General features: G+C 38.3%; 1 protein-coding gene and 1 long non-coding RNA gene across 5 annotated transcripts in view; one reads left to right on the top strand and one right to left on the bottom strand.

Moving 5' to 3' along the window:
- Positions 1–15,723, bottom strand: part of SAMD12 (sterile alpha motif domain containing 12) — a 604,883-nt gene that overhangs the window by 143,006 nt on the left and 446,154 nt on the right. The window lies entirely within an intron of this gene.
- The window catches only part of LOC138155954 (uncharacterized), a 24,006-nt gene continuing 20,625 nt past the window's right edge, over positions 12,343–15,723 (top strand). The window contains exon 1 of the long non-coding RNA XR_011167038.1: positions 12,343–13,540. This is a non-coding gene — a long non-coding RNA (uncharacterized lncRNA). The remainder of the gene's footprint in view (positions 13,541–15,723) is intronic.

Below are 15,723 nucleotides of genomic sequence, written 5' to 3'. Positions count from 1 at the left end.
ACCCAAGTACTCCCTGCTAGCTCTTACTTAAAGAGTTCATATAAAATTTCTAATAGTTTTTCTTGTCTAAACCCATATCTTCTACATAACGTGCCTCTATTTCTACCAAGTTCTTTTTTTTTCTTGATCTTGAATTTCTCATGTTTCTCTTATTAGCCTAGATTTTTTCTTTCTCATCTGCTAAGACATACAGAGGATAGAGCACTGGACCTGGAGTCAGGAAGATCTGAGTTCAAATCTGCTCTAAATCCTAAGTCACTAACTGTGTAACCCTGGATAAGTCACTTAATCTTGGCCTCAATTTCCTTAACTGTAAAATGGGAATAATAATAGCACCATACTATAGAGAGTTGTAAAAATCAAATCAAATCGTATTTGTAAAAAAAATAGTGCTTAACACAGGGCCTGGCACATAGTAGACACTACATAAATGTGTTTTTCCTTCATTCCCAACCTCTAAATATGCCTGGCATTATGGATATAACCCCAGAACTTGAAATGCCATTAAAAATCATCTACTGTGAACTCCTAATTTTATAGATGAAGAAAGTATACTTCTCTTCCAAAACTTGTGATTCCTTTGTAAACTATTTTCTAAAAAGAAGTAATGCATACATAGATATCCACTTAATTCATCATCATCTTCATCATTGCCATCACCATAACAACAACCACCACCATCACGACAATTTAGCAGATAATTTGGATCTAGGTATATGAGAATTTGAAATAAATTCCCCAGCAATACAGACACTCAGGTATTTAGTGAACAATGGGCTAGACAATAAAGAATCCAATCAGTACGAACTACAATCATAGCTTAGTGATTCAGACAATTAATGTACTGAGGATGACATTTTGCAGAGCTCATGGACTGTAACGATATACAGTGACAATCGTCACCTGGGAACATGTACATCTCTAGGGGAAACCTTAAGAGGTTGTAGTGGATGTGCTGAAACACAGAAGAGGCATACAGACACTAGAGGAAGAAAAGAGTGGGCACACGAGGAGGATATCAGCAATGACCATCAGTGCTATGTATTATTTGGCCAATTAAACATGGACAAATATTACATTTGACTAGGAGGAGGTTAAGCAGGCTGAATTGCATTTGGGAAATTGCGTAGCACTTTTAATGATACCAAGATGCTCCCTTGACAAAAGCTCGTCTTTTTAACACCAGTATTCTGTCACTGATGATATTTAGTTTATTTAGCAGATCATAGAACTCCATAATCTCCAAAGAATTAAAACCAAAGGTGGCACAAAGGGAAATGAAAAGATTTGTGGTGAGTTTAAGTAAATGGGATCATTAATTAAATTCAGTGTGATTCAATTTAATTCAATGAGCATTTATCATTATTATTTATTTTAAATAAGCATTTATTATTGATATTTGGTCACAAAGTGGCATCAAAGATATCCTCATGCACTTATATGACTGGAAAGGGAAGTAGATGGAGGTCAGTTATATACTAGGAGTGAGGAATAACAGACATGCAATGTGGATGTGACAATGGTAGCTACGAAAAAGCAGAAGACCTAGAGGAAGGACTCTGGCATACTAGGTATGTCCTTTCCAGAGGGTTTATGGAAGGAAGAGGTCCAAAAACTGCATGTCATGTGAATTATTCAAACTGTGCTTTACACTACAAATGCATAGAATGAATGAAGTAAAGAACAAGCCTTTAAACATCTTCTATGTGCCAGGCCGTGTACTAAGTGCTTGTTTGATCTCCACAATGCCCCTGGTAAGTAGGTGCTATTATTATTTCCATTTTATAGTTATAGACAAGAGGTTAAATGTCTTGCCCAGTTAGTATGTCTCTCAGGCTGGATTTGAACTTAGTCTTTCTGACTCTGGACAGGTAGGTGACACAGTAGAAAGAATTCTGGGCCTGAAGTCAGGAAGATTAATCTTCCTGAGTTTAAATCCAGCCTCAGACATTTACAAGCTATGTGACTGTAGGCAAGTCACTTTACCCTGTTTGCCTCAATTTCCTCATCTATAAAATGAGCTGGAGAAGGAAATGGCAAACTACTCTACTATCTTTGCCTAGAAAACCCCAAATAGGGTCACAAAAGGTCAGAAATGACTGAAAAAATGACTGAACAACAACTTCCTGACTCCAGACCCAGTACTTTATACACTGTGCCACCTAATTTTGTCTAAATGAGATCACATATCATTCATTCAATCAATCTATCTATCTACAAACATTTATTAAGCAACTCTATTGTTCCAAGCACTATATTCAGGGATTTGGATACAAATACAGAAGTTAATGCATTCCTTCCCTTAAGGAGGTTGCATTCATGGAGAAGGTGTCATGGAGAGAAGATGTACATATATTATTATAAACAAAATAAACACAAAATAAATTTTTTTTTGGTGGAAGGCACTTGCTACTAGGGGGAGCAGGAAAAATTTCATGCAGATGCCTGTGCTTTGAAGGATGAAGGTACTGAAAAAGAATTTGAACTTATGTAATAGCAATGAGAATTTGAAGATCCCTGCCCCTTAATAGGTCAAATGTAAATACATGGGGGCAGCGAGGTGGCACAGTGAATAGAGCATTAGCCCTGGAGTCAGGAGGATCTGAGTTAAAATCTGGCCTCAGACACTTAACACTTAACTAGCCATGTGACATTGGGCAAGTCACTTAACCCCAATTGTCCCTCCAAAAAAAGCCAAAAAAAAAAAAAAAAAGAATGTTATCACATGGAGCCTGTGGTGGGAGAATCTTGCTGAATGGGTAGAGCAGAGCCCAGAGGAAGCTGAGTCTGAGTCAGAGCAGTTAGAAAGGAGGGAGGAGAGGATGCAGGCAAGGAGAGAGCTAGGTATGGTGTTGCTCCCTATGGTGATAAGATGTATTAACTTCTTTGTTGCTATGATGGATTTGGTTTTCTGGTGTTGGAATTTGACTTTCTGGCGTCTGAATAAATGTTTTTCTTCTATCTTCTATATGGAGAGTCTATTATATTTTGTGATTCAGAACTATGCTGGCAAATTCATAGTCACCATTGGTGCTGTGAATATCGCGTTGGCGCTACAACTTATGAAATTTATCACTCTGCTAACTCACCTTTATTTTCCTAGTAGACAAGGGGTTCTGAACCTGGGATCCATGAACTATATATATGTGTGTGTGTCCACATATACATATATATACACACATACATATATAATATGTATATGAACTATACACAGACACATATGTATTCTGATAACTATATATCAGCATAATTGGTTTCCTTATAATCCTATATATTTTGTTTTAGGCATTTAAAAGCATTCTTCTGAAAAGGGATACAGTATACAAAAGAGGTTAGGAACCCCTAAGCTAGACTTTGAATGCAGAGATTATAAGGCAATACATTTGTCTTAAAGTATCTTTGTAGCTTTCACAGTATCCAGGCACATACTGGGTATTCTTTGTTGTCGTTGTTTGTCCTTTGTTCTCAAAGGGGACCAATGACATCAGGAAGGTGATGCTATGACTTGCGAGGGAACTGGATTTAAGTGAGGGAGGGCTATGTAAAATCACTAGCCTCACTCTCTCCTTCCAGAACCATCTGGGTCCAGTGGCAAGATATATATCAAGATGACTGGATCCCAGGTATTTATTAATTATTTGTTAAATGAAGAATGAAAGAAATTTTGAGCCATTTTTTCTTTTTTTTTTAAAGGAAGGCTAAATTCAGTTTAAAGATACCTGTTATTTCCTGTTGTATGATAACAGGACCATAAAGTAAATGAAAAAGAGTGATGGACTGACTGACTCCTTCCAAAGACATTCAAAAAGTTTGCTCCAGTGGGTGACTAGATTTTGGTTTCATTTCCTACTAAGCATACAACATGGGAGTAAGTGGATCAGAATTTCCCTTAAGATAATAATAAATTCCATATCATCGCTTTGAAATCATATTCACAGGATGGTCAATCACAGTCTATAAAAACTTCCACTCAAGAATTAGATTCAGCGAAGAGATCAAAGGTCCTTCAATGACTCCGTACATCTTCAAGCTCCTGGAATAAGGTAAATCTGACTATGACCGAAACAGAGTTTCGGGATGGTGGAGCATGGAATGACAGGACTCTAAGACTACAATCTTAGAATAATGAGAACAGTTAGGAGTTTACACCAATCCCCATCGTCATTATAGTAATTGTCACATAAGCAGATTGAACACATTTGTCTGTTCTCATTTCAGTTTTTGCCACAAGACCAATGTACTAGAATTTTAATGCTATATAATTATATATTCTGTAAATTAAAGCAGCATGGCATACTAGATGGGAATAGCATATTTTACACTTCATTACATCTGCTCTGACTGTACTGCTGCTAAGTTCTGATTTTTCCTTCCACCCTGAGACATCTTTCTGATATTTGCTGAATGCCTATTAGGTAGGGAGAAATCCATCAAGGTAATGTCATGGCACTGGAGCCAATAGAGCCTGGAGGAATCCGGGGAGGATGCTGCCCAAATCATGGCAATGGTTCAAAGACAGGCTGGTTCTGTGGATATGTATAGAGAGTAAGCAGAATGGCTATGGGCAGGTTCTGGATCATCTCTAGTTTTGAGAACACAAATAGGGCTAGTCAATTCTAGATTCAGTCCAGAAGTTTAGGTAACAATTGCACTAGGTTTAGTGACCAAAAAAAAAAATTGAAACCTAGCTTTTCAGTGTGCTCTGAATTTACTCACTGACCTCAGTTCCAAACCAGCTTCTCAAAGGAAGTGATTTATCTTTTTATGGCTTTCCTTATGTGCATAGCTGTTTGCATGTTGTCTTCTCTACAACAATGTAACCTTCTTGAGGGCAGGGACTGGATTTCTGCTTTCTGTTGTATCCCCAGCATTTTAGCACAGTGCTTAGCAGACAGGAAGTGCTTAATAAATGCTTCTTAATGGAATAACATTCATTAAGGATCTATCTTGAGTTTTCTGCTTCCCTCTTTTTTTCTATACTTTTCCTCTAACAGTTCAACCACCTTTACAATTTCAACTACTACCCCTATATTTTCATTCTGGAATTCACTGCTGAACTCCAAGCTCATTTCTTCAACTGTCTACCAGAAACTGGCCCTTTGATAGTTGACTATCATCTCAAACTCAGCACAAATGAGATGGAACTCACCATTTTCCCCCTCTGTCCAGTACCCCTTCCCAAGAAATGACACTACTATTCTCCCAGTTATTCAGACTTTAAACCTTGGAGTAATCTTTGAGGTTTCTTTCACCACCATCACTCTACAGATTTTTTTCTCCCTGTAAAATGTCTCTCACAAATCAAAGGCAACAAAAGATCCAGTTTACTATGGATAAATCACAGTACTTTATTTTGAAGGTTTGATCCAGAAAACATCATTGATAGAGGACTCTTTAACTAAAGGACCTTACTGGTTATTTCCTCCACTGTGTTGCTGTTTTCCCTCCCCCCCCCATCTCAAACCATGGGAGATATCTTTTATTAATGATTATAATTAATAATTATAATGAGAGCTAGCCTTTTCATTACCCTTTAGGGTTTGCTTTACATATACAAGGTATCCCAAAAGTCTTAATGCAGTCTTAAGTTTTAATAGTTTTAGGTATACAGCTTAATAGGCATATAACTATAGGTATAATAAAGTGTAATAATTTAAGAGAATAAAGGTTGTCCCCAAAATCTTAGTGTATTAACTTGGGATCTCATTTGATCCTCACAACAATTCTGGAAGGTGGGCACTACTATTATTCCCATTTTACAGATGAGGAAATTGATGTTGAGAGGTTTAGTGACTTGTCCAGTATCATATGTCTAGTATGTGACTGACATGTCACATTCTAACCTAGTTACCTTAAGAGAGTACCTTTATCCCACAGAGACCACTCTGACTTGGATCTCTCCTTCTGTGTCACTAAGTAAGATGCCTCTATCCAGGGGCACCATCTCCCAGGCAAAAGTAACTTCGACCTCACAAATAGACTTATGGGCAGATTGAGTGAATTCTTACCAACTGCTCCTCTCATCTCTGTGGTTTAGGACCATTGTTTACTTTAATAATTTTAATAGCTCTGTGACCTCACAGATGTAAGTACTCCCTCTAGAAATACAGATTGCCACCCCTGAATTCCTTATCCTGAGACTCTTATCTTGATGCTACCATAAATTCAGTACCCAATGGTGGGGTAGCTGGGTAGCACAGTGGATAGAGCGCCAGGCCTAAAATCAGGGGGACTTATCTTCCTGAGTTCAAATCTGGTCTCAGACACTTACTAGCTTCAGGATCCTGGGCAAGTCACTTAACCCTGTTTGCCTCAGTTTCCTCATCTGTAAAATGAGCTGGATCTATTATCTCTGCAAAGAAAACCCCAAATGGGGTCATAAAGAGTCAGACATGACTGAACAATAAAATGTACTAGTGGTTATCCACCAGTTTTGGACATTGCATAGACACAAGTGGGAGTCCCCAGGCTATCACAACATGATGGAGCAGCCATTTTTTTTTCAATCACCCATTTCTCTGATGATATCCTTCATGCCCCTTTGTTGCAATTCTGCATGGCTAAGATGTTGCATCCTCTTCCTACTGTGAGCCTTTCTGTTATCCTAGAGCTGAGTCACAGTTTTGCTGTTGGTTTTTTTTTTTTAATAATTGTAGTTTTCTGTAACTTGCCACCATACATTGTCACTAGAATATTAAGGACAGAGATCAGGCTTGTGATTTCATTGGTATAGGGAACTCCCAATTAAGGAAATTCCTTCTATTAATGCAAGTGGGACCCTTTTCTGCAACTTATAGTCTTAGAGAGTTGCCTAAAATACTGAGAGGCCAAGTGACTTGTTCAGGGTCACACAGTCAGGATGTCAGAGGTAGGACTTGAAACCAGGCCTTCTTAGTTCTGAGAGCATCATGACCTGTGTGATTTCTCACAAAATAATAGGGATGTTAGAAAGATGGGCCTATGCTTCAGGGGGAATCTTGGGGTCATTAAAAGTATTTCCAAATACTTTCCAAAGGTAATCTAGACTGCTAACTCTTTCCTCTTCAATTCTGGTCCCAGAACATTGTTCATTTGCAATGGCTGCATAAGACACATAAACAAAGATGAATGAGATCCATAAATTGAGATCATGGCCCAGAAGTAGGCAGCTATGATTCACTTCTTTTTTCCTGTATTTCCTGTATTTTCCTGTATTTCAGTCAAGCTGAACTTTTAAAAATTATCATTTAGCAAGATGTACCATTTTCTGGCATCAGACAATTAATAGCTATATGACCCTGGGCAACTCTCTTAACCTGCATTTGCCTCGGTTTTCTCATGTGTAAAATGAGTTGGAGAAGGAAATGGTAAACCACTCTAGTGTCTTTGCTAAGAAAACCCTAAATGGGGTCACAAAGAGTTGGACATAACTGAAAATGACTAAACAAACAACCATTTTCTAGAGATTGATTTATTTACCACAATGTCATCTACAAACAAACATCTGAAGGACTTCACCATGTATAGGGAATCTCTCCTTCATTTGGTCTCTACACTGGGCATCCTTCATGGCAGTGGCAAATATCTTTAACAAGCATATATCTCCCTGATTTCTGCTTTGCTTTATCTTAATAAGCAAAGTTTTATTGAACAAAGTTACCTCTCTTCTTACATCTTTCAGAAAAAAATCTTGTATGACTTTGACATATGCCTGAGATAGCTTATAGGAAAATAAACTTTAAGGTAGTAATTTGCTCTGCCAAATCAAATGCAAGTTCATACTCAGCAAACAAATATAATAGGATCTTTTATGTTCTCTACCTTTTAGTCATTTTTGTTACTTTGATTTGGTCTGATGTAGAAAATCATTTTCCAAAGCCCATCATTTCCCCTTTCCTAACATTATCAATGTGTAGATTATTCACATGAAGATTTTAATGAGATGGAAGAGTAGGCATATGGAGTAAGAGTAATTAAAATTCTTTCAAATGACCTTTTGTCCCTCTTTGGTTATAAGGGCTGTGATTCCTCCCCTCCCCACACCCCTCTAAAATGCTTGTCTTCTTCCAGTCTTTCAACCCTTTAATGCCCTCAAAGGTTCATCTACTTCCACACAGATCTGTTGTGTGTATGCTTGATCTAGTCCAGCTACTCTTCACATTTTTGTTTTCTTTAGTGACATTTTTACTTCTTTATGCAGCACACTGAGTTCTTTGATGTGAGAATTCGAGGGTGGTGACTCCACCATAATTAAAGATGAAAGGAGTTTGTTGTACTGGGACTTGAGGCTGACTCACATAGCCCACTACTGTATATCTAACCATCCCCAGACCAGACCATCCAGACCATGTTTTACATTCCATTCAGCTGTCTACCTGGTGACCTTCTTGTCATCCAACCTGCTGCTGCATCCTCTAGGCCACAAGATTTCTGGAGAACATGCCCTGGGGTGGGGGTGGGGGCCTTACAATATTAAAGTTTAAAACTCCTGCTCTGAGGTTCTCAGAATTAATTGATTAATTGGTACATAAGTGAGCCCAAATTCACATAGTTCATTGTATTTAGCCAGTCCTAGCCCAGAACATCTAGACCATGCTTCATATCCCTTTAAGGCTATAGACCCAAATCATCAATTTGCTGTTTACTTTGCCATCATGGATATTCTATGATCCCTTGCCCCTTTGTCCTTCCACTGCTCATATCATGCTAATTTTTTTTTTTTTTTTTTTGCTTTTTGGAAGTGGGAGGGCAGGGCAGTTGGGGTTAAGTGACATGCCTAAGGTCACACAGCTAGAAAGTGTCTGAGGCTGGATTTGAACTCAGGTCCTCCTGACTCCAGGGCCAGTGCTCTATTCACTGTACCACCTAGCCACTCCAGTATATCATGCTAATTCTTAACCACGGCTCACCCACCCCACCTTCTATTTCTGTACTCAAGTCACTGAACACAAGATAATGGAAATAATGCAACCATGACACTAAAATTCATGTTATCAAACCTCAGTTGGGTTCCCAACTGCTGCATTTAATGTCTGATGGACTATTACACTCCCCACAACAGCTGTTCAGAATCTTTCCTCTCCAAAATCTGACTCCATCTCTCTTGCCTTCTTATTTTACTGGGAAAGATTGAGGTCATTTATCATCATGTTCTTCATCTCTCCTCCTCTAAACTTCAAAATTGCACTGAATCTTCACCTTTCCTCTCTCTCATTTTCTCCAGTCTCAGAGAGAGGTGGATTGTCTCTTTGGTTCCAGTTGTCTTTGGAAATCTAACCCCTCCTGTCTCCTTTGGGGACCTGGCTCATTTATCTTCCTCATCACCCTTCTTTTCTACCTCCAACCTCTCTTCTTCACCATCTCCCTACATAATTGTTCCTTCCATGATGTCTAGGGACATGGACCATCTTTTATATTTTAAAAAACCCTTCCTTTGACCTGTACCATCTCCTCAAGCTATCATCTGATTTTTTTTCTGCTGCATCATCTCTTTCTTTCACTGATAAACTTCTAGAAAGAGGAATTTATGCTTTCTTTTTCTACTTCATTGCCACCTGCTAACTAACCAAATCATTAAAATCATTCAGTCAGTCATTAAGCATTTATTAAGCACTTACTATGAACTAGAAACTGCGATAAACCCTGGGATACAAAGAAAGATATAAAAATAGTCCCTCCCCTTATGGAGCTCATATTCTAATGGGAGAGAAAACAGGCAAACAACTTTGCATACAGGGTGGTATTTGCATAGCAGGTGGTATTTGAACGGAGACCTGAAGGAAGTCAGGAAGCAAGAAGCCTAGGTGAGAAGAGAGAGAATTTTATGTATGAGGGACAGTGAAAAAGCTGAGAGAGTGTGTGATGTGTGAGGGGAACAGCAAGAAGGTCATTGTCACTGGACCATAAAGTAGGTAGAATGGAGTGAAGTGTACATGTACAACCATTTTTTCTATTCTATTATGTTATGAAAATGCTTGTTTTATTTCTTAAGTTTAGAATAAAATAAATAATTTTTTTTAAGAGAAGACTGGGACAGTAGAAAAAGGTGAGGTTGTACAGGGCTTTAAAAACCAAACAAAGGATATTATTTTTGATCCTGGAGGTGATAGGGAGCCATTGGATTTTATTAAATTGTGTGTGTGTGTGTGGGGAGGGTGACATGATTAGACTTGTAATTTGGGAAAGTCACTTTGGCAGCTCAGTGGAGGATGGTTTGGAGAGAGCAGAGACTTGAGGAAGGAAGAGGTTAATGCAAAGTCCAGGTGTGAGGCCATGGGGAGCTGCACAAAAGTGGGAGATATGTGATTGGAGAGAAGAAAACATAAAAGAGATGTTGATAAGGTAGAAACAGACTGGCTATATGGGGTGGTTATGAGGGAGGACTTGAACATGATGGCCAGGTTGGTAACAGGGAAGATGGTGGCACCTTTAACAGCCATGGGTAAGTCTGAGAAAAAAGAGGGCTTTTTGTGGAGATAGTGAGTATAGTTTCAGAGAAGTTGTGTTTGAGGTTTTTAAAGGCAGTTGGTGATATGAGAATAGATCCTAGGACTACAGATATAAAATGAAAAGAACCTAAGTGGTCATGCAGTGACACTACTTATTTTACAGATGAAGAAACTGAGGCCCAAGGAAGTTAAATGACTTGGTCAAGGTTGAACAGTTAGCAAATATCAGAGGTGAGATCTGAACCCAGATTTTCTGACTCCAGAGATAGTCCTCTTTCTGCTTTTTCTCCTTTACCACGCTACACTAGCAAAGTGGCTCTTAAAAAATTAAAAAAAAAAAAATATATATATATATATATTTAGAACAATGGAAGATATTTAAATTTGTTTTATTTTATTTTTAATTTATGAAAAAAAATAAGTATTTCCATAATATAGCAGAATAGTAAAAAGACGGTTGCACATAAAACTGCAAATCTATTATGTACAACTTGCTATTCCTTTTAAATATATAATAAATTTATCACATAAATTTCTTCTCTACCCCCCCCACTCTGTCCCCACACCTGCTCTACAGATGACTACCATTAGATACAAATATACATATATATAGCACTGGTTTAAAAAAAAAATCTCTTTCTCAAGGGTCACCAATGATCATTTAAGTGGCCAAGTCCAATGGCCTTAAAAAAAATTCTCATCTTTCTTAACCTTACCTTCAACATTCAACACCAAGGAACACTGTGATTCAGTGGAAAGAACACTGGACTTTAGTAAAGTGTTCATATCTTGACTCAGAGACATATTAGTTCTGTGACCTTGGGGAAGTCACTTACCCCTCTGAAGTTTTGTTTCCCCATCTGTAAAACTGAGATAATAAAACACTATCTAACAACAATGGAAATAGCAGTTGCAACACACATTTATTAAATGTTTATTATTTGTGGCAGGTCCTTTGCTAAGTTCTGGGGATGCAAAGACAAAAAAAATTGTCCCTGTCCTCTAGGAGCTCACAGTCTACCTACTGCTCAGAGCTGTTGTAAGAAGTTTTAGAAAACTTTAAAGTGCTGTATACATAGGAGTTATTATTATACTGACAGCCCCCTCCTCCTGGATACATTCTGTTCCCTTTACTTCTATGACACTTCTCTCTTCTCAATCTCCTACTGACTGTCTGGATATTCTTTTATTCTCCATAATTTCATTATCCTCACCTCCCCATCCCCAAGTTTTGATGTACCCTGAGAGATTTCCCTAGGCCCTCTTTTCTCTATATATCTTCCATTAGTGATCTCATTTACTTCCATGGATTTAATTATCACTTCTATGCAGATGACTTCTAGGCCTAATCTTTAAACTTCAAACTTATGTCTAACAATCTTGTTGGAACTTCAAACATATCTTGTTCAAAACTAAACTCAACATGTTCTCCCCTAAACTGTCTCCTATGTGTTTCTTCATAGCTGTTGATTGGACCACCATCCCTCAGTCACACAGGGTCAAAATCACAGGATCTAAAGCAGGAAAAGCCCTTAGAAATCATTTGGCCAAGACCCTTCATTTTATAGATGAAGAGAATGAGCTTCAGTGATTAGCCCAAGACCACACAGGTAGAACACAGCAGAGCCTGCATGTGAACTCAGGGTCTCTGACTACAAACCCAGACTTTTACTTGCACCACATTGCTTCCTGACCAATAGTCATGTCTGGCCCAATTACAGAAATTATCTCAATTACCACCACTGATTGGCAATGCTAAGTGCTCTGAGGAAAGCTAGCACTTTCTTATTAACATCAGTCACCAAGTATTTAATGAGTGCCTACTCTGTGTTTGATGCTTTTGGGGGCAGACGAGAAATATTAAATATAGCCTGGGCCAGAAGAAGTTGGAAGTTTATGAAAACAAATGCTTTTTTTTCCTTTTTTCAGAGGTCATAGGAGAATAGGAATTAAAAGATTTAGAGCTGGAAAAGACTATAAAACCTTTGTAGTCCAATCTCTTCTTTTTCACAGATAAAGAAATTGAGGCCCAGAGTGGTCCCCCAATTTACTCAAGGTGATGCTGGGAGTAAATACCAGAGTTTAGATTTAACCCAGGTCCTTTAATTCCAAATCCATTATCATTATTTTTTTTTATTGAACCACGCTCTCTCTTATGGTAGGGGATGATGGCTATGGGTGTACTTTAGCATGGTTGATGTGCTGGTTAGTTTTCATGAAGAGTGCCCCCCCCCTTTTATTAATTGTCATAAGGAAGGGCTCCTCTAAAGGAGAAAGGTGAGGCTTATATTTAGAAATAAGCAGGTGTTAAAAAGAAAAGATAACCCACACATTTTTAAATTGGTCTAGGCAATAACATAATATAGTATAACTATTAAATCTAGGCAAAACACATATTTTAAATGGCCTTATAAGAATCTCCCTGTTATGTCTCAGTGAAGGCAAGTACTGTCTTCATTAAGAAGGTGCCTAGCTTGGCCTTATTCATGAATAGTGCACAAGGAGGATGGGAGAAAGGAGAAAACTGTATGAGACACAGCAATGTATACCAAACAGTACCCCAGACTGAGAATCAGGCGACCTAGGTTCAAATCTGGCTTCTAACATTTCCTTGCAAAGTGATCTTGGTCAAGTCTGGGACCTCAGTTTCCTCATTTGTAAATATAATTATGTGTGTGTGTGATACTATGTAACAGAGTTAGTGTAAGGAGAAAACAAATCTTCAAGCACTAGAAGAGTATGAGCTGCTGTGAGTACAGAGTATCTCTGTCCTTTCAATAGCCCACAAAAATGTTGCAGCCTTTCACGAGGAAATCAAATGCAGGGTTCTGCTAATCAGACACAAGGTTTAAATAAATGGGAAATGAAAGAAGAAAAAGAAAAGAAGAATGGCCTTGTTACCACAATAAAGCTTGATACTTCAAAATCTAATGTTTCATGGGACACATGTAGACCATGCCTTGGAAAATGGACTTGTCTTTGTTCATTACTAAGGTAAATGATGGAGCCCTTAATAGAAACCCACAGCTACCAAGAGAAATTATGTCTCCTCCAAAAACAATTGTGCTGACCTGAAACAACCAGGAAAATCGGAATTGAAAGTTTATACTCAGGTAAGTGGATTATCTCTCACAACTCTCAGAGTGGGAGTTTTTTCTCTCCAAGTAAATATTAGTGTTAAACTGGCAATCTGGAAATTGCCGAGAATGCTTACTTCTGTAACCCTGGACAAGTCACTTAATCTCTCTGTGACTCAGTTTCCTTTTCTGTAAAATGAAGGAACTGGATTTAGTGGCCTCTAAGGTCCCTTCTATTTCTTAATATATGATCCTGTGATCTTTAAGAGTTGCATTAGGAATTCTCTGTACTTTCATATATACACACTTGAAATGCTTGTAGATTGCAGGCTAATTTATGTCTACATCTATATTTTGGTTCAAAATATTGATAGCATGCAGGTGTGGGACTAGTAAGGAAGAGAATTAGATAATCTTACGGTTAATTGGCTAATTTGCACGATGGGAGAAAGAATTCCCCGTTTCTTTCCTTTATCCTTGAATAACTCTCCTAAAACCCTTTGTAGCCAACTAACTTTCTCCAATTGGGCAAGATCAAAAGAGCAAATGAAGTGACAGGCTCCAATTGTAAGCCAGGAATTTAATGTGAGCCTTGCCAGCCTTCTCTCTTTCCCTTTCTTCCCAGTCCTTCATTTGCTATGATTACTAAGCTGAAAGCCCACAATATTGAAACATCAAGTACACAGAAATTAAAACCAAGCTCTTGTTTCTGGACAAAACATGTCAACCCTGGGACCATCTGGGACAACTCAGTAGGTTCTACACCAATGACTTCAGTGGAGTCAAAGAACTCTGCTAGAATTGAAAGGGGCCTGACCAAGGAAGGTCACATTAGCAGAATCTACTCTATTTTCCCCAGATTTTAAACATGTCTTTGCAGATTATCTAATAATGCGAAGACCAAATACTGCCCTCAATAACTTTATGAAAGTTTTATTGTCAACACCTCCAAATATGACTACAGGAAACAGGATGTAGGATCTAAGAACAAAGAGGGTGTGTTAGGGGGTCATCTAATCCAACCTCCTAATTTTTTGTGATGAGGAGACAGCTTCTGAGGGGTTGAGTGATTTGTCCAAAGTCACTCAGTTAGTGATCAGCAGAGAAGGGACAAATCCAGGCTTCCTGACTTCTAGGGCAGTGTCCTTCCCACTATATCCCATCTCCTCTCTGAATTTGTTTCTTTCTGAAAATTTCCTTTGGTGGACAGCTGGTGATGGAAACACATTCTGATAAAGGGTCCAGGATGAGGAACTTGTACTCAAAGCATATTAAAGAAGAACATTTTTAAGGGGGGGTGGTTTTTGCCTTTAATCTTGCTAAAGCATGAAGGGCAGAGTAGTTCCAAATGTCTTTACATGTCCCTATTCAAGTTTCCTCTCTTCTCATCCATTTTAAATTATCTGGTAGTAAAGACACATTCCTAATGGTTTCCAATATACTTTTCCTGTCTATATCTACTATAGTAATTTAATACATGAAATCTATAGAACAAAATTCAATCTGTGTTAACCCTTATATAGGCTCATGAGAATTTATTACTAATAAAACTGTGTACTGTAATACCAAGGAATGGCAACTTCCCAAGGTTCAGAATACCAGCATAGGTGCTCTCCATTTTATTCAGTGACAAACCAAGAACAGAGAAGGTCAAAACATGACATCATTCAAAATACAGCATTTACTAAGCATGATTAAATAATCTCCAAGTACTACCCCACCCCAGGACCTTCCAATAATTCAATCAATTACAAAGTCCCTGTTCTAAATACTTCTCCACCCCTAGGCTATACCTTCATTTAGTCCACCACAAAGTCCCTCTTCTCAAATGGAGATTAGTTTCCAAACATAAGGTCAAAAGTTCCCCACTCCTGGATCACAATTGAATCTACCCCAGAGTTACATCAAGTCCAAGCACAGCACTTAATACCCAAATGGAGGTCTTTTCTTCATCTTGACATGAGGAAAGTTCTCAGCAATCTTAGTTCCTGGGGAGACAAGGCTTAGCAAGGCCACAAGATAAATTGCCAGTCTCTTCATTAATTCATCCTCTGTCTGTAGAACAGTCCTAGAACCCCTGAAAACATTAAAAAAAACCCTCTCCTAGGATTTCTGTAAACATACAACAAGAAAATCCTTCTTCAGGGCTTCTGAACCAACAGAAAGGTTACCAGACCCCTGCAACAACAGCACTGTCCTTCACCAGTGGACAGTATTCA

The sequence above is a fragment of the Petaurus breviceps genome, unplaced genomic scaffold (genome assembly GCF_028583685.1).
Source record: "Petaurus breviceps papuanus isolate PSGF00001 unplaced genomic scaffold, PetGlider_PUasm1.0 98, whole genome shotgun sequence".
NCBI classification, from domain to species: Eukaryota; Metazoa; Chordata; class Mammalia; order Diprotodontia; family Petauridae; genus Petaurus; species Petaurus breviceps.
Note: the sequence above shows the minus strand (reverse complement) of the source record. Positions and strands in the feature narration are given on the sequence as shown.